This window comes from Gavia stellata, chromosome Z (assembly GCF_030936135.1).
Source record: "Gavia stellata isolate bGavSte3 chromosome Z, bGavSte3.hap2, whole genome shotgun sequence".
Lineage (NCBI taxonomy): Eukaryota > Metazoa > Chordata > Aves > Gaviiformes > Gaviidae > Gavia > Gavia stellata.
Window position 1 is genome coordinate 60,638,588 of NC_082637.1, and position 26,313 is coordinate 60,664,900.

The 26,313-nt window shown below is 44.1% G+C and overlaps 2 pseudogenes; both read left to right on the plus strand.

Moving 5' to 3' along the window:
* The first annotated feature begins 21,722 nt into the window (after positions 1-21,722).
* On the plus strand, positions 21,723-22,848 carry LOC132320685 (cytochrome b-like; annotated as a pseudogene).
* Positions 22,849-24,756: 1,908 nt separating this feature from the next.
* LOC132320783 (NADH-ubiquinone oxidoreductase chain 2-like) lies at positions 24,757-25,795 on the plus strand (annotated as a pseudogene).
* Positions 25,796-26,313: the final 518 nt, after the last annotated feature.

The following is a 26,313-nucleotide window of genomic DNA, read 5'->3' on the forward strand; positions in this document are numbered from 1 at the left end:
CTCATTAGTGGATTAAATCAAAATAATTATTATTGTCTGGTTGCTCTTTTAAAGTGTCTGCATTTCAGACCAGTTATAAGCACCACCTGACTGTTGTTTACTAATGCTTCTGATGATTGTAAAGGCTAAATAGTCTTCTCAGCCCCAGGATAAAGTACAGTGGCAAGATCTGCAGTTTAATAGCCTATGTAAAAACGTCAATACAATTAATGGCATTATTTGTGTTCAAATTAAACCATAATGTTAATATCAACTGAATAGTAGCTTGACTGCATACCTTTCATTATTTAACCATTCTTAACAAGTTAGGAGAGTAAGCTTTAGTAAGAAGATAAATGTCAAAAAGAGGAGATAATTAGATGTTAAGATTGAAGTCATACAAAGTACTCTACCAAGACAGTCTTCAGAATGCAGTGTATGTCCAATCCTCATAAATAGTATAGCTAAATACTCCATCTGTTCACTGTATCCACTTGGTAAAAGGGATGGGATTCTTTTCTGTAACTTTTCTGCTGCCTAGAAAGAAAAGAGTATCTCTAACCAAATTAAGCACTTTCTTGATATAAATTAGCATATAGCTCAAGGATAATTCTTTGCTATGTTTTCTCAGTGTCTACTAATGCCAAGATGAGTCTCCAACGTTTGACTTCCCATGTGTCATACAACATAAAAGTGCATATTACACTTCAGGATATAATTATCTAAGTTTTGTATATATGATAAGACAGTAACTGCTAGATTCAGTATCAGAACAAAATAGTCAAGATTAAAAACCAAGAGTTTAAGCTTAATCTTTCCTGATAAGTGAATTAAAAAACTTGAAAAGTTTATGTTTAGAAAATAACAGAAGATGAATTTATATTATTGCAACAACTTGATTTCATATTGGTTCAGATAATTTGAAAACATGAGAAAAAGCTGAAGTCCCTCCAATCATGAAAAAACTACAACTATTTAAAAAAATTGTTTTCAACAGTTAATGTTAACACATTAATGTTAACAACTGGACTTGGATGCAGTTCTGCAGGTTGTTTGCACCAAGGTCAGAGGGAAATATTTGAATGTCTAAGCAATTTAATTAGTTTGGGGTAAGTTATATATATATATTTTTTATATATATATATATATATTTCTTGTCTGCTGATTTGTCTAACTATCATCATGTGTTCAGATCATGTCCAAATTAAATGTCACCACTCAGCAGAGAGATCTCCAAGTCACTCAAGTTACAGTTCTCTGCTAGCATCAGCTAAATGGCAATTTAAATATTAGTCATCCTAAGGAAGAGAATAAAGAAAACTGAGTGAAGTGTTGGTCTCCCCTTCTCAAAAAACAAATCGTGGAAGTATAGTGGGTACAGAGAAAGCCAGAAGATATGGAATTGCTGATACATGAGGACTGACTGAAGAATCATCAGCTTGGAAGAAAAATGACTGCGGGTAAAATAGTCGCAGTCCATAAATCCTGTATGGGCAGAAGCAGTATGTAGGAAAAACTTTATTTTTCTCAAACCAGTAATGGGAGGGAAGAACCAAGTAAACCAAACAACAGGATGCACTTTTCATGTAGTCCATAGTGAAGTACTAGAAATCACTCTACTGGATGTGGGGGTTTACAGTATCATTAGTGAATTCAAAAAGGGAAATTTCATGAAGAACAGGTTCTTCTAATGGCTGTTCATTGTTTGGATGCAGTTTCAGGTTATGTTGTCCCAAACCTGCTGATTTTAGCTGATGACATAACTGTTCTGGAAATTATACATTAAGAGATTACAATACATATCCTGATTCTTATCATTTCCCCAAGCACTGAGCAGAGACACAATATGGATTTACACAAACCTATTTTCTGATTCATGCAGCAATCTTTATGTACTGACGTCTTTCTCTGCATTATGAGACAGAAATTCAAGATCAAGTTTCTGCATTTTCTGTACAAATGCTTAGCATGTGAAGCATACAACTAAATCATCCTATTTTATAAGAGGAATGGCTTCTGAGGTTTGGATTTTCTTCCTTCTCTTAACATCAGCAAAGTGCAAACCTAGTTACAAGCTCAAACATGACAACTGTATTCTGTGAAACAGTGATAAAATGAAATGAGCAATTAAAAACATTAGCATAGTCTGGTTTATTAAGTTCTAAAGCCAACTTGAAATATTGTACATCATATTGTAATTTCAGCATGACTGTTGAGACACAGACCTGATGATTTCTAATGTCAGCTGAACATCTCCCAGATCTCAGTTGAAACTAGTGGGGTAATGGGCTATTTTGGGACTAGCTGTTAAAACGATTCTCTCGCTGGAAGAAACTTAAATAGATTTATTAGCTTAGAAAATAGTGAAGTATGTATTTCACCATTTGTCTTTGCTTGGAGCAGCTTTGCCATTCATTTTTTTCCATGTTTTCCTTCCTATTTGATGATAACAAATAAAAAAAAAAATTTGGAAAAAGATCATATATTTTAAAAAGATTAAATCCCCAAACTGAATACTTGAATATAATGCAATTATTTTTTTACAATTTCAATAAAAATAGTGATGCAATTGTTCTCCACTAGACATTAGGTTGTGTTGTGATTTTTCCTTGTACTATAAAGAATTAAGTTTAAAAATATTTTTTCAATTTTTTTTAAAATAATTCAGTCTTTTTTTATGCTATTTTTGCAAAGTCTTAAACACATTATGTCTCCAAGATTAAAATATAAAAATTTAATCTCCAAGATTAAAATATGGCCTCAGGAGGCTAGGCATAGAAAGGAATATGTGATGTGATACCAGTAAGAAATTTACTTTAAATTGTATTCCCTAGAATTTCACTTTACAAATCATTATTTAAGAGACCAAGAGAATTAATGACAGAACTTGTAAGCCTACAGTTTCCTATTGTTTTAGTATGAAAGTAAAGGCAATAATCAATATTTGTTCTGCTCTTTAGAAGTATGAGGAAGCTTTAAATTAATTTGGGGAAAAAAGATGTGCCAGTCTGGGAGTAGACAAAAAATTCTGAAAAAGACTCCAGCTATTTTAAGAACTCAGCAAATAGAGAATTTACTACCTCCTTTGAAATTTTCATCTTCGTTGTATTCTTTTATATTGTTTTGTAATAGTGACACACAAAATTCCTTAAATAATGTTATAATCTCTTGGCTATACTTGATAAAAAGTCTCTCTTCCCTGACTCCCTCAAACTATTGAATTAATAGAACTAAATAATTTTTTCCATAGACAAAACTGCCAGGTCAGTTTTTAAAGACTGACATAGTTATTGTATAATACATGTAAAAAAAAAGGAAAAGAAGTATGCAGAAATATTTGATAGTGATTGCTTTGAGAAGAGTATAAATATTTTGGTCCTTTGGAACCATAAATAAAAAGGGTATTGTTCGAATACTACTGTTTACAAAGAAAGCTAATCATCCGCCTCTCAAAATTTCAGTACAGCTGTTGGCTTGAATTCTATTTTTTGTATCAGATGAAACTGAGCTTAGCTATGGAAAACTATATCCATTTTAAACTGCTAATCTCATGCTTTTTAGTGAAAAAGTCACTTCTTATGTGGCCTCAAGATTTTACAGTGCTTTGAAAGTTGTTTGGGAAATGCACACAGTTTTTAGGAAGCAGTTTTCTTGCAGATTTTTTATGCTTTATAAGCCATGTAGACACTCCTCCACATACATGTACACACGTACACACGCGCACACACACACAGAGTCCCCTGAAGCAAGTTGGTATGAATTTAGACACAATCTTTTAACAATTGACCAGACACATAATAGCAGCAGAATAATGCACACCCTATGCTGGCCCAATACTCCACTCAATGGAATGAACTGTTCCCTTCCCAATTTAACAAGTCATGCTTTGGGAAAATTATGTGCAAGCAGACTTGTTCCTTATTTGAAAGTCTTGGACTTTTGGAAGCAGTTTGGACTTCTCTGAACTTTCTTGTTTCAGGCTTAAAAATGTAAAAAATATATTCAGTACTTTATTTTTATTGGAAGTACTTTATTTTTATTGGAAGCCTATTCATATTTAATTTCCACTGAACTGCAACTGTGACTGACATCCAACTGTAATGTAAACACCTGAAGTTGAAACACTTATTGCATTTTCTGAAAAACTGATTTTTTTCTATCTTATTACCTAGCTAGCACTTTTATGAAGCAAATATTTAATTCTGACAGACTCCTGTATGAAATAATTTCCAGATTAGAATGAATGCAGTCAAAACCACTTGTATTTATGGCACAAAATAAAACCTTTATTTTTCCTATAAGAACCCTTTAAAATTTCTTCCACACTCAATTGAATGAACAATTGAGCAATTTCCTTTGCTAATAAGCTTAATTAATCAGAGAACATATGTCTGCCAGTATGTCAGCCTGAACAGGTTTTGGGGAAGTTGGTCTGTTTTGTAGGGAATATTTGAAACTGAAGGAATTTGCCTTGGTTTTCATCACTTTGTTTGTGCGCATAAAAGAAGGTTTGTTAAAGCCAGGGTATCGAAGGCACCTTTTCCTGAAAACACTGATTTTGTTTTTCTTTCATAAATAGAAAGAACACTTCATTCCTCATTTTCAGTTAAGGTTTATCAAGTACCCTGCAGAGTTTAACAATGAAAGGAGTGAAGTTTAAATACATCCTAATGAAAGAGATTTATCACCCTATATTAATGTTAAGACTAAACACAATTCATTGTATTCAACATATTCAAAAATTACCTGCAACAGTAGATGAATGATGAAATAAAGTTTGAAGATGGTATCAAATCAAACAGAACAGGAAAATCTAGAAGTGACTAGAAGAGTTGCGAAAGATGATTTGGTACTGGGTGAAAAATATCAAATGTAAGTCAGTGTTAGAAAATTCAAAGTAATGAACTCAGTGGGAAGGAAAAATTCCTAACTATACATAAACATTAATTTGCTGTAAATGGGATTGCCATTCAGGGAAAAAAGCTCCAATTGCCACTATGTATAGATATTTGAGAACATCAGCTTAATGCTTAAGTAGTTGAAAAAGTAAGTAGACCATCACGGTTTATTAGAAAAAGATAGCAACAAACCAGGAAAACCTAATTAAGCTACTGTATTAATTGCTTCATGTGAATGTGTTGTTTGGGTCAGTCATCTTAAAATGACAAAACAGAACTAGGAAAACATAGAGAGGATGATCAGAGCTGTGGAATTGCTACTGTAATGAAAAAAAAAAGTAGACTGGAACTATTTGCTTGTGAATAGGCACTGTACAGAAGCCTTTGTAGTCCATGAATATGAATAAATTTGTATCTTTTAAAAAATTAGATCACATGGTGAACTTATAAGGCAGATGTGTTAAAACAAACAAAATGTATTGACGTAACTCCTCCAAGCACAGAACAGGCAAGCCTCAAAGTGATGGAGACCTGATGGAGTTAAACCTCAGGTTGATTATCCCATACCCAGCTGTGGCCAATAGCAGAAATGAAGAAAAGAAGTGTCAGAACTTAAAATATACAAAGCAAACCTTTTGTTTTCAGCCATATGGTGGTTTAGGGACTGCCTAACTTGTCACTGAAGTACCATCCATAACTTCCATTGGCTGTCTGTTCTGCAGATTTCCCAAATCCCTTCCAAAGCACTTTAATATATAGCTTTGTGGTTTTTCTGTTCTGCATTTGGACTCCGAGGAGTTATGCAGAAAAAAGCCTATCTGGCTTCACCCATCATATAAATTGATCTGGTAAAAGACATTAGAGATACACATGTAAATGTATTTTGCATTGTTTAGGCCATGATAGTTACAAACAACTTTGCTAAGTAGTTTGTTAATATATTAATTTATTTTACACATTTATAAATAATTTAGAGATATTTAATGTACTTAGTATGACCATATGTGCACTCCTCACAAACGTTACATCAAGCCTTACCATAACCAAGCAAGCATTACCATTAAAGGCATGCAATCAGATTTGTTTTCTACCAACAGTAAAAGACATAAACATGATGCTTCAGGGTTAGGGAGATTTTTTTCTTGGTTGTACAGTGAGCTACTAGGGAGAGATTCGTTCTCATGAGGCTCGAGGGACTACAGGGCTAGTTAGTTACTTCTATGGTGCATACAATATATATTCAGTTTCATGACATTTCTTGTGAACACCTTATTTCTTTCGCTCTGTAATATGTTTCTGATTTGCACCAAAATCTTATATGAAAAATTGTACACTTTGACTTTCCTCTATTTATTGAGCTGGAGATGAGCTTCTTTATTTTTACATGACCTATTTTTATTTGGAAACTGGATCTCATTCTTGTGAAAACACAGGAAAACCGCGTGTTTAAAGTAAGCCAACATTTCAGAATATGGTATTAGAACTTTGACAGCACTTTAGTTCTCCATTTAATGACAAGCATTTACAAATCTTGTACCTGGCCTATATTATTTCTACTTTCTTACTCATAAGACGTTTTAGCAATTTAGCCTATTCATTAAGCTTCATTGATGCTTTCATTAAATTATATCATACATTTTAACATTCAATTTTTGAAAAATTTCAAAAATGGAATGTGCATGCAGAATGAAAACTTGATCTGAAACTTGGCTCTGTACGTTAGAGAGTGTTTTGATTGTATAGAGCTCAAAGATTCGAATGACAAGGTTGAATGCTTATGGGTAAGGATGAGGGGGAAGGCTAACAAGGCGGATATCCTGCTGGGGGTCTGTTATAGACCACCCAACCAGGATGAAGAAGACGATGAAGCATTCTACAAGCGACTGGCAGAAGTCTCACAGTTGCAAGCCCTTGTTCTTGTGGGGAACTTCGACCTGCCGGACATCTGCTGGATAACATAGCAGAGAGGAAACAGTCCCGGAGGTTCCTGGAGTGTGTGGAAGATAACTTCCTGATGCAGCTGGTAATGGAGCCTATCACGGGAGGTGCCCTGCTTGACCTGCTGTTCACAAACAGAGAGGGTCTGGTGGGAGAAGTGAAGGTCAGAGGCCGTCTTGGGCTTAGCGACCATTAAATGATAGAATTCTCAATCCTTGGCCAAGTAAGGAGAGGAGTCAGCAATGGACTTCCAGAGGGCAGACTTTGGCCTGTTCAGGACACTGGTTGAGAGGGTCCCTTGGGAGACGGTCCTGAAGGGCAAAGGGGCCCAGGAAGGCTGGACCTTCTTCCAGAAGGAAATCTTAAAGATGCAGGAGCAGGCAGTCCCCATGTGCCATAAGAAGAGCCAGCAAGGAAGACGACCGGCCTGGCTGAACAAAGAGCTTTTGCTGAAACTCAGGGAAAAAAAAAGAATTTATCAGCTTTGGAAGGAGGGGCAGGAAACTGAAGAAGAGTACAAGGATCCCGTTAGGTCAAGCAGAGAGGAAATTAGAAAGGCAAAAGCCTATCTAGAGTTCAATCTGGCCACGGTCGTAAGGGATAACGAAAAATGTTTCTATAAATACATTAACAACAAAAAGAGAGTCAAGGAGAATCTCCATCCTTTACTGGATGCAGGGGGGAACATTGTCACGAAGGATGAGGAAAAGGCTGAAGTAATTAATGCCTTCTTTACCTCAGTCTTTAATAGCCAGACCAGGTATCCTCAGGATATTCAACTCCCTGAGCTGGAAGACAAGGATAGAGAGCAAAATAAATTCCCCATGATCCAGGAGGAAGCAGTTAATGACCTGCTATGCCACCTGGACACTCACAAGTCTATGGGGCCTGATGGCATCCACCCAAGGGTGCTGAGGGAGCTGGCGGAAGAGCTTGCCAAGCCACTCTCCATCATTTATCAACAGTCTTGGTCAACGGGGGAGGTCCTGCACTACTGGAGGCTTGCCAACATGACACCCACCTACAAGAAGGGCTGGAAGGAGGATCTGGGGAACTACAGACCTGTCAGCCTGACCTCGGTGCCGGGGAAGATTATGGAGAGGTTCATCTTGAGGGCGCTCACAGGGCACATGCAGGACAACCAAGGGATCAGGCCCAGCCAGCACGGATTCATGAAAGGCAGGTCCTGCTTGACCAACCTGATCTCCTTCTATGACCAGGTGACCCGCCTAGTGGATGAGGGGAAGGCTGTGGACATTGTCTACCTGGACGTTAGTAAAGCCTTTGACACTGTCTTCCACAGTATTCTCCTGGAAAAGCTGGTGAATTGTGGCTTAGACAGGTGTACTCTTCGCTGCGTAAAAAACTGTTTGGATGGCTGAGCCCAGGAAGTCGTGGTGAATGGAGTGAAATCCAGTTGGTGGTCAGTCACAAGCGGAGTCCCCCAGGGCTCAGTTTTGGGGCCGGTCTTGCTTACTATATTTATCGATGATCTGGATGAGGGGATAGAGTTCTCCCTCAGCAAGTTTGCAGATGACACCAAGTTGGGTGGGAGTGTTGATCTGCTCAAGGGTCAGAAGGCTCTGCAGAGCGATCTGGACAGGCTGGATCCATGGGCCCAGGCCAACTGGATGAGGTTCAATAAGGCCAAGTGCTGGGTCCTGCACTTTGGTCATAACAACCCCAGGCAACACTACAGGCTGGGGGACGAGTGGCTGGAAAGCTGCCCTGCAGAAAAGGACCTGGGGGTGTTGATTGACAGCCGGCTGAAAATGAGCCAGCAGTGTGCCCAGGTGGCCAAGAAGGCCAACAGCATCCTGGCCTGTATCAGAAATAGTGTGGCCAGCAGGAGTAAGGAGGTGATTGTGCCCCTGTACTCAGTGCTGGTGAGGCCGCACCTCGAATCCTGTGTTCCGTTTTGGGCCCCTCACTACAAGAAGGACATTGAGGTGCTGGAGCGTGTCCAGAGAAGGGCGACGAAGCTGGTGAGGGGTCTGGAGCTCAAGTCTTATGAGGAGCAGCTGAGGGAACTGGGGTTGTTTAGCCTGGAGAACAGGAGGCTGAGGGGAGACCTCATCACTCTCTACAGTTACCTGGAAGGGGGTTGCAGAGAGGTGGGCGTTGCCCTCTTCTCTCAAGTGACGATTCGTCAGGACAAGAAGAAATGGCCTCAAGTTGTGCCAGGGGAGGTTTAGACTCGATATTAGGAAAAATTTCTTTACTGAGAGAGTGGTGAGACACTGGAATAAACTGCCCAGGGAAGCGGTGGAGTCACCATCCCTGGAGGTGTTCAAGGAACGTGTGGACAAGGCATTGTGGGACATGGTTTAATGGGCATGGTGGTGTTAGTTGATGGCTGGACTTGATGATCTTACAGGTCTTTTCCAACCTTAGTGATTCTGTGATTCTGTGCGATTAGTTGTGGAAGTTACCAAAATATGAGGTAATTTAGAGAATTATAAACCTGGACAGTTAGTTGTAGTTATACTATTTAAATCCTCTGCTTATCACAGGAAGGCTGACCTTGCTGCATGTTTTGCTGAGGTAACAATCCCACAAAGTCAGTGAAGCGAAAGCTTGAAGCCAATGCTTGAAGAATTAGCTTAAAAATACTGCAGATTTGGGTTAATGCATAGGCCAGGTGACATCATTAAGAAATCGTTGATTTTGTTTGAGCAAGGATTTTACCTGTGATCTGTTCTCAGCCAATGTAATCCTAGTATTTTATTTCTTTTCTATATTACATTACATGTCTCCTCACTAGTACACTATAGTCTTCATTTTTTTTTCATTAGTCTTTTCTCTGTTATCCTATCCTATCCTCTCTGTTAAAGGATGTTAGGAGCGGCCATCTCAACCGGCTTGTCTGGGCCAGGACGTCTCCTGCTTGGCTGCTGGAGCCCAGTCCAGTGCCCAGGGGAGACCTGGGGTCCCTGCCCAGAATGAGGTATGCAACTGCTGCTTTCCTGTTTGCCTAGCACCTATCCCAGAGACACAGACAGAGGACAGACACTGCTGGTCACACAGACTGCCACAGATGAGGCATTGAGTTCAAACATACAGGACTCACATAAAACATAAGCACAGACAGTGAAGTCCCCGCCTCTTCTGTCTGAATCCTTGGACATCTTACCCACTTCATGGGTCTTCTACTCAGTGACTGGCCCAGCTTGAAGCTTGTGAGCATATGACACATGCAACAGTGCACCCTGGCAGCCAAAACGGCCAACCGTGTCCTGGGGGACATTAAACACAGCATAGCTAGCCAGTCGAGGAAGGTGAGTTTCCCACTCTACACTGCACTGGTGTGGCCCCACCTCAAATACTGTGTGCAGTTTTGGGTGCCTCAGTACAAGAAGGACATCAAACTATTAGAATGTATCCAGAGGAGGGAGTCCAAGACGGTGAAAGGTCTCAAACACAAGATTTACAAGGACCAGCTGAGGTCACTTGGTTTGTTCAGCTTGGAGAAGAGAAGTCTGAGGGGTGACCTCATCACAGTCTACAACTTCCTCAAGGGGGGCAGCAGACGGGGAGGTGCTGATCTTCTCTTTCTAGTGACCAGTGACAGGACACATGGAAATGCTATGAAGCTGCTTCAGGAGAAGTTCAGATTGGACATTAGGAACAGGTTGTTCACTGAGAGCATCATTGGTCACTCCAGGGAAGTGGTCACAGCACCAGCCCTGTCAGAGTTCAAGGAGTGTCCGCATGATGCTCTTTTAGTCGTATGATTTAGTTTTAGGTAGTCCTGTGAGGAGCAGGGAGTTGGACTTGATGATCCTTATGGATCCCTTCCAATGTGAGATGTTCTATGGTTCTATGCATACACCCATGCACACCTGGTTTCCCTAAGCAGGGACCAGGGTTCTTTATTTGGTAACTATTATAGAAGAACTTGTTGAATTCCACTACCATGCCCTAATAGTCGCACTAGCAATTTGCAGCTTAGTCCTCTACCTTTTAACAGTCATACTCATAGGAAAACTCTCTTCAAATACCGTTGATGCACAAGAAGTAGAACTAATCTGAACAATCCTACCAGCCATCGTCCTCATCCTACTTGCCCTTCCATCCCTACAAATCCTTTACATAACAGACAAAATCGATGAGCCTGACCTCACCCTAAAAGCCATCGGACATCAGTGATACTGAACCTATGAATATACAGACTTTAAAGACTTAACATTCAACTTATACATAATCCCCACAACAGAACTTCCACTGGGACACTTATGGCTACTAGAAGTTGATCACCGCATCATTATCCCTACAGAATCACCCATCCCCATTATTGTCACTGCAGATGATGTTCTCTACTCCTGAGCAGTCCCAACCCTGGGAGTGAAAACTAATGCTATTCCAGGATGACTAAACCAAACACCATTCATCATCACTTGCCCTGGAATCCTCTACGGCCAATGCTCAGAAATCTGCGGGGCTAACCACAGCTACATGCCAATCGTAGTAGAATCAACCCCCCCTTACCCACTTTGAGGGCTGATCTTCACTACTATCATCCTAATCACTAAGAAGCTATGAAACAGCACTAGCCTTTTAAGCTGGAGAAAGAGGACCATCCACCCCTACTTAGTGACATGCCACAACTTAACCCAAATCCATGATTCTTTATCATACTAGCATCATGACTAACCTTTTCACTAATCATCCAACCTAAACTCCTGTCATTCACACCCACCAATCCCACCTCCAACAAGGCTCTTACAACTACTAAAACCATTCCCTGAACTTGACCATGAACCTAAGCTTCTTCGACCAATTCACAAGTCCCTGTCTCCTAGGAATCCCATTAATCCTTCTCGCAATATTATTCCCTGCCCTATTACTCCCCACACCCAGCAACTGGTGAATCACCAACCGTCTCTCCACTCTTCAACTATGTTTCTTCCACCTAATCACAAAACAGCTGCTAATAATCCCATTAAACAAGGGAGTCCACAAATGAGCCCTAATCCTAACATCACTAATAGTCCTACTACTCACTATCAACCTAGGCCTCCTACCATACACATTCACCCCAACCACCCAATTATCGATAAACATAGTACTAGCCTTCCCACTCTGACTTGCTGCGCTCCTTACAGGCCTACAAACCCAAACCTCAGCCTCCCTAGGACATCTACTGCCAGAAGGAACCCCTACACTTCTAGCCCCAGCCCTAATTATAATTGAAACTACCAGCCTACTCATTTGCCCACCCACCCTAGGAGTCCACCTCACAGAAAACCTCACAGCAGGACACCTACTCATCCAACTTATTTCTACAGCTACCACTACTTTACTCCCCATCATACCAACAGTATCAGCCCTAACTGCATTAATCCTACTTCTACTAACCATTTTAGAAGTAGCAGTAGCCATAATCCAAGCTTACGTCTTCGTCCTCCTATTAAGCCTATACTTATAAGAAAACATCTAATGGCTCACCAAGCACACTCCTACCATATAGTAGACCCAAGCCCCTGACCCATCTTCGGGGCAGATGCCGCCTTACTCACTACCTCAGGTTTAATCATATGATTCCACTACAACTCCTCACAACTCCTAAGCCTAGGCCTACTCTCTATAATCCTAGACATACTACAATGATGACAAGACATTGTACTAGAAGGCACATTCCAAGGGCATCACACCCCCACAGTCCAAAAAGGTTTACAGAATAATCCTCTTCATTACATCCGAAACATTCTTCTTCCTAGGCTGCTTCTGAGCATTCTTCCACTCCAGCTTAGTCCCCACACCAGAACTAGGAGGACAATGACCCCCAACAGGAATCAAGCCCCTCAACCCCCTAGAAGTACCGCTACTAAACACAGCCATTCTCTTAGCCTCAGGTGTCACTGTAACATGAGCACACCACAGCATCACAGAAAGCAACGGAAAACAAGCAACCCACACATTAACCTTAACAATCCTACTAGGATTCTGCTTCACAGTACTTCAAGCAATAGAATACTACAAAGCACCTTTCTCAATCGCCGACAGCATATATGGCTCAACCTTCTTTGTTGCTACAGGATTTCACGGACTCCACGTAATTATTGGATCTTTCTTCCTACTAGTCTGCCACCTACGACTAATCAAATTCCACTTCACATCAAATCACCACTTCGGATTCGAAGCAGCAGCCTGATACTGACATTTTGTAGACATCATCTGATTATTCTGCTACATAACCATTTATTGATAAGGATCCTGCTCTTCTAGTATACTAATTACAATTGACCTCCAATCTCTAAAATCTGCTATCAACCCCAGAGAAGAGCAATCAACACAATCGCATTTATACTTACCCTTTCCCTCGCCCTAAGCACCATCCTAACCACATTAAACTTCTGACTCGCCCAAATAAACCCAGACTCAGAAACTATCACCATATGAATGTGGCTTCGACCCCCTCGGATCTGCCCAACTGCCATTCTCAATTCGATTCTTCCTCAGTAGCAATCCTATTTCTCTTATTTGACCTAGAAATTGCTCTCCTATTCCTACTTCCATGGGCCATCCAACTCCAATCCCCAACCACTACCCTAACCTGAGCCTCCATTATAATCCTCTTACTCACATTAGGACTAATTTATGAATGAACACAAGGGGGCCTAGAATGGGCTGAGTAAGCATAGAAAGTTAGTCTAACCAAGATGATTTCGACTCGACAGATCATAGCCTAACCCTATGACTTTCTCTATGTCACCCCTACACCTAAGCTTCTACTCAGCTTTCACCCTAAGCAGCTTAGGGCTAGCCTTCCACTGAACCCACCTAATCTCCGCCCTACTATGTCCAGAAAGCATAATACTATCCATGTACATTGCCCTATCAATTTGACCCATTGAAAATCAAGCAACCTCATTCACCCTTATACCCATACTCATACTCACATTCTTGGCATGCGAAGGAAGCACAGGCCTAGCAATACTAGTAGCCTCTACATGATCCCATGGCTCTGACCACCTACACAACCTAAACCTACTACAATGCTAAAAATCATCCTCCCAACAATCATACTCCTCCCCACAATGCTCCTATCCCCACAAAAATTCCTATGAACCAGTACCACCACCAACAGCCTCCTAATTGCTACCCTCAGCCTACAATGACTACTCCCAACATACTACCCACACAAAAACCTAACCCAATGAACTGGCATTGACCAAATCTCATCCCTGCTACTCGTACTATCCTGCTGGCTACTACCACTTACAATCATAGCAAGCCAAAACCACCTCCAACAGGAACCACCAACATGAAAATGAATCTTTATCATAACCCTAATCAGAATCCAACCATTTATCATCCTAGCTTTCTCTACCACAGAACTAATACTATTCTATATCTCATTTGAAACCAACCAGAATGCCTAAGCACTGGCATTTACCTGCTATTCTATACCCTTATCAGCTCCCTACCACTGCTCATCACAGTCTTACACTTACACACACGAATTGGCACCCTCCACTTAACGATCCTAAAACTAGCCCACCCCATACCAACCAACTCCTGAACTGACCTCTTATCAAGGCTAGCCTTACTAATAACATACATAGTAAAAGCACCCCTATACAGACTTCACCTGTGATTACCCAAAGCCCACGTAGAAGCCTCAATTGCAGGATCCATATTACTTGCTGCCCTACTCCTCAAATTAGGTGGATACGGCATCATACGAGTCACCGTCCTAATAAACTCCACCTCAAACTGCCTACACTACCCATTTCTCACTCTAGCCCTATGGGGGACACTAATAACCAGCTCAATCTGCCTTCGTCAAACTGACTTAAAATCCCTCATCGCCTGCTCCTCCGTAAGCCATATGGCCCTAGTTATCACCGCAAGCATAATCCAAACCCCCTGATCCTTCTCAGGAGCAATGATCCTCATGATTTCTCACAGACTAACCTCCTCAGTGCTATTCTGCCTAGTGAACACAAACTACGAATGCACCCACAGACAAATTCCCATCCTAATTCGAGGCCTCCAGACCCTCCTCCCACTCATAGCCACTTGATGACTACTAGCCAATCTCACAAACATGGCACTACCACCATCAACAAACCTAATAGCAGAACTAACCATTACAGTTGCACTATTCAACTGATCCACCCCTACAATCATCCTAACCGGAATTGCAACCCTCCTAACTGCCTCATATACATTACAGAATCACAGAATCACAGAATCACTACGGTTGGAAAAGACCTGTAAGATCATAAAGTCCAACCTGGAAAAAAAAAACCAAAAACAAAAAAACAAAAACAGCAAACAACCACACAACAACAACAAACCACAACACACCAAAAACCAACCCACTCAACACCACACAGCACCATGCCCATCAAGCTACATCCCACAATGCCACATCCACACGCTCCTTGAATACCTCCAGGGAGGGTGACTCTACCACCTCCCTGGGCAGCCTATTCCAATGTTTCACTACTCTCTCAGTAAAGAACTTTTTCCTAATATCTAGCCTGAACCTCCCCTGGCGCAACTTGAGGCCATTTCCTCTAGTCCTGTCACTAGTCACTTGGGAGAAGAGACCAGCACCCACCTCTCTGCAACCCCCTTTCAGGTAGTTGTAGAGAGCGATAAGGTCTCCCCTCAGCCTCCTCTTCTCCAGGCTAAACAACCCCAGCTGCCTCAGCCGCTCCTCATCAGACTTGTGCTCCAGACCCCTCACCAGCTTTGTCGCCCTTCTCTGGACACACTCCAGCACCTCAATGTCTTTCTTGTAGTGAGGGGCCCAAAACTGAACACAGTATTCGAGGTGCGGCCTCACCAGTGCCGAGTACAGGGGGACAATCACCTCCTTACTCCTGCTGGCCACACTACTTCTGATACAGGCCAGGATGCCGTTGGCCTTCTTGGCCACCTGGGCATACTGCTGGCTCATATTCAGCCGGCTGTCAATCAACACCCCCAGGTCCTTTTCTGCAGGGGAGCTTTCCAGCCACTCATCCCCAAGCCTGTAGCGTTGCCTGGGGTTGTTGTGGCCGAAGTGTAGAACCCGGCACTTGGCCTTATTGAACTTCATCCGGTTGGCCTCAGCCCATCGATCCAGCCTGTCCAGATCCCTCTGCAGAGTCTTCCTACCCTCAAGTAGATCAACACTCCCATCCAACTTGGTGTCATCTGCAAACTTGCTGAGGGAGCACTCTATCCCCTCATCCAGATCATCAATAAAGACATTAAACAAGAGCAGTCCCAAAACTGAGCCCTGGGGGACTCCGCTTGTGACCGGCCGCCAGCTGGATTTCACCCCATTCACTACAACTCTCTGGGCTCGGCCATCCAGCCAGTTTTTTACCCAGCGAAGAGTGTACCTGTCTAAGCCACGAGTCGCCATCTTCTCTAGGAGAATACTGTGGGGAACAGTGTCAAAGGCTTTGCTGAAGTCCAGGTAGACAACATCAACAGCCTTCCCCTCATCCACTAGGCGGGTCACCTGGTCATAGAAGGAGATCAGGTTGGTCAAGCAGGACCTGCCTTTCATGAATCCGTGCTGGCTGGGCCTGATCCCTTGGTTATCCTGCATGTGTCCCGTGAGCGCCCTCAAGATGAGCCTTCTACATAACCTTACCGGCACCAAGGTCAGGCTGACAGGCCTGTAGTTCCCCAGATCCTCCTTCCGACCCTTCTTGTAGATGCGCGTCACGTTGGCAAGCCTCCAGTCATCCGGGACCTCCCCCGTTGACCAGGACTGTTGATAAATGATGGAGAGCGGCTTGGCAAGCTCCTCCGCCAGCTCCCTCAGCACCCTTGGGTGGATGCCATCGGGCCCCATAGACTTATGAGTGTCCAGGTGGCATAGCAGGTCATTAACTGCTTCCTCCTGGATCATGGGGAGCCTATTTTGCTCTCCATCCCTGTCATCCAGCTCAGGGAGATGGATACCCTGAGGATACCTGGTGTGGCTGTTAAAGACTGAGGCAAAGAAGGCATTAAGTACCTCAGCCTTTTCCTCATCCTTCGTGACAATGTTCCCCCCCACATCCAGTAGAGGATGGAGATCCTCCTTGGCTCTCTTTTTGTTGTTAATGTATTTATAGAAACTTTTTTTGTTGTCCCTCACGACCGTGGCCAGGTTGAACTCTAGCTGGGCTTTTGCCTTCCTAATTCCCTCCCTGCATGACCTAACGAGGTCCTTGTATTCTTCTTCACTTGCCTGCCCCTTTTTCCAGAGGTGGTAAGTTCTTTTTTTTTCCCTGAGTTTCAGCATAAGCTCCTTGTTCAGCCAGGCCGGCCGTCTTCCCCGCCGGCTCTTCTTACGGCACATGGGCACTGCCTGCTCCTGCGCCTTCAAGATTTCCTTCTTGAAGAAGGTCCAGCCTTCCTAGGCCCCTTTGCCCTTTAGGACCGTCTCCCAAGGGACCCTCCCAACCAGTGTCCTGAACAGGCCAAAGTCTGCCCTCCGGAAGTCCATGGTAGCAGTATTGCTGACCCCTCTCCTTACTTGGCTAAAAATTGAAAACTCTATCATTTCATGGTCGCTAAGCCCAAGACGGCCTCCGACCTTCACTTCTCCCACCAGACCCTCTCTGTTTGTAAACAGCAGGTCAAGCAGGGCACCTTCCCTTGTAGGCTCGCTTACCAGCTGCGTGAGGAAGTTATCTTCCACACACTCGAGGAACCTCCGGGACTGTTTCCTCTTAGCTGTGTTGTACTTCCAGCAGACATCCGGTAAGTTGAAGTCCCCCACAAGAACAAGGGCTTGCGACTGTGAGACTTCTGCCAGTCGCTTGTAGAACGCTTCATCAGCCTCTACGCCCTGGTCGGGTGGTCTATAACAGACCTCCAGCAGGATATCCGGCTTGTTGGCCTTCCCTCTCATCCTTGCCCATAATCATTCAACCCCGTCATGACAGTCGTCGAGCTCTATACAATCAAAGTACTCCTTGATGTACAGAGCCACCCCACTGCCTCTCCTTCCTTGCCTATCCCTCCTGAAGAGCTTATAGCCCTCCATCGCAGCACTCCAGCCATGCGAGTCGTCCCACCATGTTTCTGTGATGGCGACCACGTCATAGCTGCCCCGCCGCACGATGGCTTCCAGCTCCTCCTGTTTGCTGCACATGCTGCGTGCATTGGAGTAGATGCACTTGAGCTGGGCTATCGGTCTTGCCCCCGACAATGGCATGTCACCCCTAGGCTCATCTCTGGGTAGCCTGGCTTCATCCCCTTCCCCCTTCAAGTCTAGTTTAAAGCCCTCTTGATGAGGTTTGCGAACTTATGGGCAAGGATCCTTTTCCCCCTTGGGGACAGCTGAACACCGTCTGCACTCAGCAGGCCCGGTGCCATGGAGACCACCCCATGGTCAAAGAATCCAAAATTCCTCTGGTGGCACCAGTCTCTGAGCCACGCGTTGACCATGTTTGCTCTCTTATTCCTTTCAGTGTTCCTCCCCGCCACTGAAGGGATTGCAGAAAACACCACCTGTGCACCCGATCCGTCAATCAGTCTCCCCAGCGCCTTAAAGTCCTTCTTCATCCCTTTCACACTTCTTTGCTCTATCTCCTCGCTGCCAACCTGCAAAACTACCAGCGGGTAGTAATCGGTGGGCTGTACCAGACTGGGGAGTTTCCTGGTGACCTCTCTCACCCGGGCCCCAGGGAGGCAGCAGACTTCCCTGTGGGTTGGGTCAGGTCGGCATATTGGGCCCTCTGTTCCCCTCAGGAGGGAATCGCCTACAACAATTACCCTCCTTTTTGCCTTGGTAGAGGTGGTTGTGATGCGTGGGGCAGACTGTCTCGCCCTAGGCAGCCCCGCAGATGGACTTTCATCCATGTCCTCGTTCGCCTGGCCCTCAAGTTCCAGAGCCCCATATCTGTTATGTAGGGGCAGCTGAGAAGGTGAGGGTGAGGGAGGCCGGGAGGGGATTCGCCTGCGGCCCCGAGCAGGGACCTTTTTCCATTCCCCTTCGCCTCCTAGGTCCCCTCCTTCTGCCTGGTGGCAAGAGGGTAAGGGGTCCTCTGCTTCTCGTGGAGCCTCCATCCTCTGCCTTTGCCTCAGGGACGGTAGGGAGTGGCTCCACCAGCCTATCTCCCTCTCGCACTCCCTGATACTCCTCAGCCTCTCCACTTCCTCTTTCAGCTCTGCCACCAGACTGAGAAGATCGTTCACCTGGTCGCACCGCACACAGGCGTTGTCTCTCTGGTCCTCCGGTGCCAGCAACAGGCTCAGGCACTCCCTGCAGCCAGAGACCTGGACAGCCGCGTGCCTGGGTGGGAGCTCCGTCTGGGTCGCCACGTTCCTTCTGGCAATGGCTTTCGGCCGAGTGGAGACCATGGCTGGGCCTCCTCAGGGGGGGCAATGACCACTCGTCCGGAGAGCCTTCAGAGCCAGGAGGGCAGGACTGCGCCCTGCCCGCTCGCCTACCCTGCTCGCCCTGCCTGCGCGAACTGACGCGCCACGCCCTTCTGACGCGCCACGTCCTGTTTGCCCGCCCTGTTCGCCGCGCTCCGGGTCGCTCGCGCTCCCTGGGGGCTGCTCTTGTACATGAGGGCGTTGGAACGCCGCCGCTCTAGTCCCCACCCACGCTGAGTCAGAGCTGCCGCTCGTCAGGAGCTCGCGCTGCCGGCTCCGGGGGGGCGGTGTGGGGGTGCGCTGGGGCACCCTCTCTCTCCCTGAGCTTTCGCCTTCGCCGTTTGCCGCCCTAGGAAGGGTCCTCCGTCGCGATCCTCTGCTCCGGAGCCCTTCTCCTCGGTGGCCTACTCACAACCCAGTGAGGAACACTACCAACCCACATCACATCCATCCAAAACTCAAACACACGAGAACACCTCCTAATAACCCTCCACATTATTCCTATACTACTCCTTATCCTAAAACCAGAACTTATCTGTGGAACCCCCTAATGCAAGTATAGTTTCAACCCAAACACTAGATTGTGATTCTAAAAATAGAAGTTAAAACCTTCTTACCTGCCGAGGGGAGGTTCAGCCAACAAGAACTGCTAACTCTTGTATCTGAGTCTAAAACCTCAGCCCCCTTACTTTTAAAGGATAACAGTAATCCACTGGTCTTAGGAACCATTCATCTTGGTGCAACTCCAAGTAAAAGTAATGCAGACCATACTCCTTTTCAACACCTCCATACTCCTTACACTAACAATCATTCTCACACCAATCTTACTCCCACTCCTCTCAAAAAAATTCCAAAATTCCCCCACTACACTCACACACTCCATCAAAACCGCCTTCCTAACTAGCTTAGTACCAATAACACTCTTCATATACTCAGGCACAGAAAACATCATCTCCTACTGAGAATGAAAGTTCACCATAAACTTTAAAATCCCAATCAGCCTTAAAATAGACCAATACTCCATAATATTCTTCCTGATCGCACTATTCATAACATGATCCATTCTCCAATTTGCAACATGATACATAGCCTCAGATCCCCATACTACAAAATTCTTCTCACACCTCCTAATATTCCTAATGGCCATACTAACACTAACAATCACCAACAACATATTTCTACTATCCATTGGCTGAGAAGGAGTTGGAATCATATAATTCTTACTAATCGGCTGATGGCATGGCTGAACATAAGCCAACACAGCTGTGCTCCAAGCTGTACTCTACAACCGGATCAGAGATATTGGCCTTATCTTGAGCATAGCCTGACTAGCCTCAACCATGAACACCTGAGAGATGCAACAAATCTTCTCCCTCACCCAAACCTCCACACCTCCCCTTCTAGTCCTCATCCTAGCAACCACAGGAAAATCAGCCCAATTTGACCTCCATCCCTGACTACCAGCTGCTATAGAAGGTCCAACCCCAGTCTCTGCCCTACTCCACTCCAGCACTATAGTAGCAGCTGGAATTTTTCTTCTCATCCGTATCCACCCCATACTTGCCAACAACCAAATCGCCCTTACCCTGTGCCTATGTCTAGGGGTCCTATCCACACTATTCGCTGCTACATGCGCCCTTACACAAAATGACATCAAAAAAATCATTGCCTTCTCCTCATCCAGCCAACTAGGGCTAACAATAACCACCATCGGACTAAACCTCCCACAATTAGCCTTCCTACACATCTCAACACACGCCTTCTTCAAGCCCATACTATTCCTCTGCGCAGGATCCATTATTCATAACCTCAGCGGAGAACAAGACATTCAAAAAATAGAAGGCCTCCAAAAAATACTCTGAACAACCACCTCCTGCTTAACCATTGGCAACCTAGCCCTAATAGGAACCCCATTCTTAATGGGATTTTACTCAAAAGACCTCATCATCGAAAACCTAAACACCTCCTACCTAAACACCTGAGCACTACTCCTAACACTTCTAGCCACATTATTCACCGCAACTTACAGCCTACGCATAACCCTTCTGGTCCAAACAGGATTCACCCACACACCCACAACCATTCCAGTGAAGGAAAACAATCCAACAATTATAAACACCATCACCTGCCCTGCCCTGGGTAGCATCCTAGCCGGCCTACTCATCACATCCTACATAGTCCCTACAAAAATCCCCCCAATAACTATACCTACACTAACAAAGACTGCAGCCATCACTATCACAATTCTCGGCACCATCCTAGCTCTCAAACTATCAAACATAACACAAATCCTAACCCAGCCAAAACAAAACACCTACTTAAACTTCTCTGCCTTACTAGGATACTTCAACCCCCTAATCCATTGCCTTAGCTCCACAAAACACTAAACAATGGACAAAAAACTGCTTCACACCCAGTCGACCTATCCTGATACAAAAAAATAGGCCCTGAAGGACTTGCCGACCTACAACTCATAGCAACTAAAACCTCTACCACCCTCCATACCAGACTAATTAAAACCTACCTAGGGTCCTTCACCCTATCAATCCTTACCTTTATCCTACTAACATAACCCCAAAATTAATGGCCCTCAACGGCTGAAAATCTCACCCCTTACTAAAAATAGTCAACAACTCCCTAATTGACCTACCCACCCCCCAAAACATCTCCACCTGATGGAACTTTGGATTTCTCCTAGGCATCTGCCTAATAACACAAATCCTGACTGGCCTACTACTAGCCATACACTACACAGCAGACACAACCCTAACCTTCTCATGCCGAAACGTACAGTACGGCTGACTAATTCGCAATTTACATACAAACGGAGCCTCATTCTTCTTCATTTGCATCTACCTACACGTTGGACAAGGACTTTACTACGGCTCATACCTGTACAAAGAAACCTGAAACACAGGAGTCATCCTCCTACTCACTCTCATGGCAACTGCTTTCGTAGGCTACGTCCTACCATGAGGACAATTATCATTCTGAGGGGCTACAGTCATCACCAACTTATTCTCGGCCATCCCCTATATGGGCCAAACTCTTGTAGAATGGGCCTGAGGTGGATTTTCAGTAGACAACCCCACATTAACCTGATTCTTTGCCTTACACTTTCTCCTTCCATTCATAATAACAGGTCTTGCCCTAATCCACATTACCTTCCTTCACGAATCAGGCTCAAACAACCCCCTAGGCATCTTATCAAACTGTGACAAAATCCCATTCCACCCCTGCTTCTCCCTGAAAGACACCCTATGCCTCATTCTCATGCTTATCCCACTAATAACCCTAGCCCTATTCTCACCCAGTGTGCTAAGAGACCCAGAAAACTTCACTCCAGCAAACCCACTAGTTACACCCCCTCATATCAAACCAGAATGATACTTCCTATTTGCATACGTCATCCTACGCTCAATCCCAAACAAACTAGGAGGAGTACTAGCCCTAGCTGCCTCTGCACTAATCCTATTCCTAAGCCCCCTTCTCCACAAATCCAAACAGTGCACAATAGCCTTCTGCCCTCTCCCAAATCTTATTCTGAACCCTAATTGACAACCTCCTTAGCCTAACCTGAGTCAGTAGCCAACCTGTAGAGCACCCATTCATCATGATCGGCCAACTGGCCTCCCTCACCTACTTCTCCATTCTCCTAATCCTCTTTCCCATTACTGGAGCTTTAGAGAACAAAATGCTCAACAACTAAAAATACTCTAATAGTTTAACAAAAACATTGGTCTTGTAAACCAAAGAGTGAAGACTTCACCTCTTCCTCCCCAATCAACCCCACCTCAGAAAAAAAGGACTTAAACCTCTATCTCCAGCTCCCAAAGCGGGCATTTTACATTAAACTATTCTCTGACACTCCACCCTAAACTGCTCGAATAGCCCCACAAGACAACCCTCGCACAAGCTCCAACACAACAAACAAGGTCCACGATAACCCTCACCCCGCCACCAAAAATATTGCTACCCCACAAGAATAAAACATAGCCACCCCACTAAAATCCAACTGAACAGAAAACATTCCCCCACTATCAACAGTAACTACCCCAAACTTTCATCACTAAACAAAACCACCAACCACTACTCCAGCAACAAGTACCAAAGCAAATCCCATACCATACCCCACAACACGCCAGTCCCCCTAAGCCTCAGGAAATGGGTCCACCACCAAAGACACAGAATACACAAAAACCACCAATATCCACCCAAATATATCATAAACAAGACCAACTATACAAAAGAAACCCCCAGACTCAACAACCACCCACACCCTACGACAGACACTAACACCAAATCAACTACCCCATAATACAGGGAAGGACTGGATGCTACTGCTAGCCCCCCTAGAATAGCTCAGCAAATGCAAAAGGCTTAGGACCTTTACCCAGAGGTTCAAATCCTCTCCCTAGCTCCCCTCACCTCCTATGACATGACCCTCTACTACAACCCACCTTATTATGTCCCTATCCTATGCTGTCCCAGTCTTAATCACCGTGGCTTTCCTAACATTAGTAGAACGAAAAATCCTAAGCTATATACAAGCTTGAAAAGGACCAAATATTGTAGGTCCATTCGGACTGCTACAACCCGTGGCAGACGGAGTAAAACTATTTATCAAACAACCCATTCATCCCTCCACCTCCTCCCCCCTCCTCTTTATCATAGCCCCTATATTAGCCCTCCTCCTAGCAATCACAATCTGAATTCCCCTCCCACTTCCCTTCTCCCTCACTGACCTAAACCTAGACCTCCTCTTCCTCTTAGCTATATCTAGCCTAGCGGTACACTCAATCCTATGATCAGGATGAGCCTCAAATTCAAAATATGCCCTAATGGGTGCAGTACGAGCAGTAGTACAAACCATTTCCTATGAAGTAACACTAGCCATTATCCTCCTATCCATCATCATACTAAGCAGGAACTACACCCTAAACACCCTTGCTATTACTCAGGAACAATTATACCTCATCTTCTGCTCTTGACCCCTCACAATAATACGGTATATCTCCACGCTTGCCGAAACAAACCGTGCTCCATTCGACCTGACAGAGGGAGAATCCGAACTAGTATCAGGCTTCAATGTAGAATATGCTGCAGGACCATTCGTCCTATTCTTCCTAGCTGAATACGCAAATATCATACTAATAAATACACTAACCACCCTCCTATTCCTAAAACCCAGCTCATTAAACCTCCCCCCAGAACTATTCCTGTTGGCCCTAGCTAGAAAAACCCTACTCCTTTCCTCCGGCTTCCTATGAATTTGCACCTCTTGTCCCCGATTTCGCTATGACCAACTTATACACCTCCTCTGAAAAAACTTTCTACCGCTAACACTAGCACTATGTCTTTGACACACCAGCATGCCATTCTATTACGCAGGCCTACCTCCTTACCTAAGGAAATGTGCCTCAACGTAAAGGGTCACTATGATAAAGTGAACATAGAGGTATACCAGCCCTCTCATTTCCTAAGAAAGATTTAGAAAAGCAGGACAAAAGAGAGCAAAACTCTCTATACTTCCTTTATATTATTTCCTAGTAGGGTCAGCTAACAAAGCTATCAGGCGCATACACTGAAAATGATGGTTTAACTCCTTCCCCTACTAATGAACTCCCATGAAAAATTAATCTCCTCTCTAAGTCTGCTCCTAGGAACAACTATTACAATCTCAAGTAACCATTGGATAATAGCCTGAAACGGACTAGAAATCAACCCCCTAGCCATCATTCCCCTCATCTCAAAATCCCATCACCCACGAGCTGTTAAAGCCACAACAAGTACTTCTTAGTACAAGCAACCGCAACTGCACTAGTCCTCTTCTCTAGCATAATCAACGTTTGATGAACCGGACAATGAGCTAGCACCCAACTAAACCACCCAACACCATGCCTTCTAATAACAGCACCAATTGCAATAAAGCTAGGATTAGTGCCATTCCACTTCTGATTCCCAGAAGTACTTCAAGGCTCATCCCTAATTACTGCTCTACTTCTATCAACAATAATGAAATTCCCCCAATCACCATTCTCTTCCTAACATCCCACTCACTCAACCCAACACTCTTAACCATCATGGCTGTCGCCTCAGCAGCCCTAGGAGGTTGAATGGGACTAAACCAAACACAGATTTGAAAAATCTTAGCCTTCTCATCCATCTCCAACTTAGGCTGAATAGCAGTTATCATCATTTACAGCCCTAAACTTACCTTACTAACTTTCTACCTATGCTCACTAACAACAACTGCCGTATTCCTTACTCTCAACAAAACCAAAACACTAAAGCTACCCACAATGATAACCTCATGGACAAAAACCCCCATACTAAATGCGACCTTAATACTAGCCCTACTCTCTCTAGCAGGACTCCCTCCACTAACAGGCTTCCTACCCAAATGACTCATTATCCAAGAACTCACTAAGCAAGAAATAACCACAACAGCCACCATCATTGCCATACTCTCACTGCTGGGATTATTTTTCTACCTCCACCTCGCATATTACTCAACCATCACACTCCCACCAAACTCCACAAACCATATAAAACAGTGGCACATTAACAAGTCAACAAGGACCCCAATTGCCACCCTTACCTCCCTATCAATCCTACTTTTACCTCTCTCCCCCGTGATCCTAACCACTGTCTAGAAACTTAGGATAATCTAAACCAAAGGCCTTCAAAGCCTTAAACAAGAGTTAAACCTTCTTAGTTTCTGCTAAGACCTGCAGGACACTAACCTGCATCTCCTGAATGCAACCCAGACACTTTAATTAAGCTAGGGCCTTATACCTAGACAGGCGGGCCTTAATCCCAAAAAAACTCTAGTTAACAGCTAGATGCCCAAACCAACAGGCTTCTGTCTAACCAGACTCTGCACACTCTTACTCAATCCACATGTACCTCAGATGTTTCCAGGGCCAAAAATGTAACTTATCGGCACAAAGGCAGCATGAGGTGTCTACAGAAGACCATCTTACTTACTTAATAAGCATCTTACTTCCAATAGAAAAAGATTACTTCAGAAATATTTGGAGAGACATAATCTAAAAGTGTTTACATCTAATAAGAAGGATTTCTTTACGTGCCATAGGAAGGATTCCTCTAAATCACACACCCCAGGTGTATGTATACTAAAAGAGAAGAAGAAAAATATCATGCTAAAGTA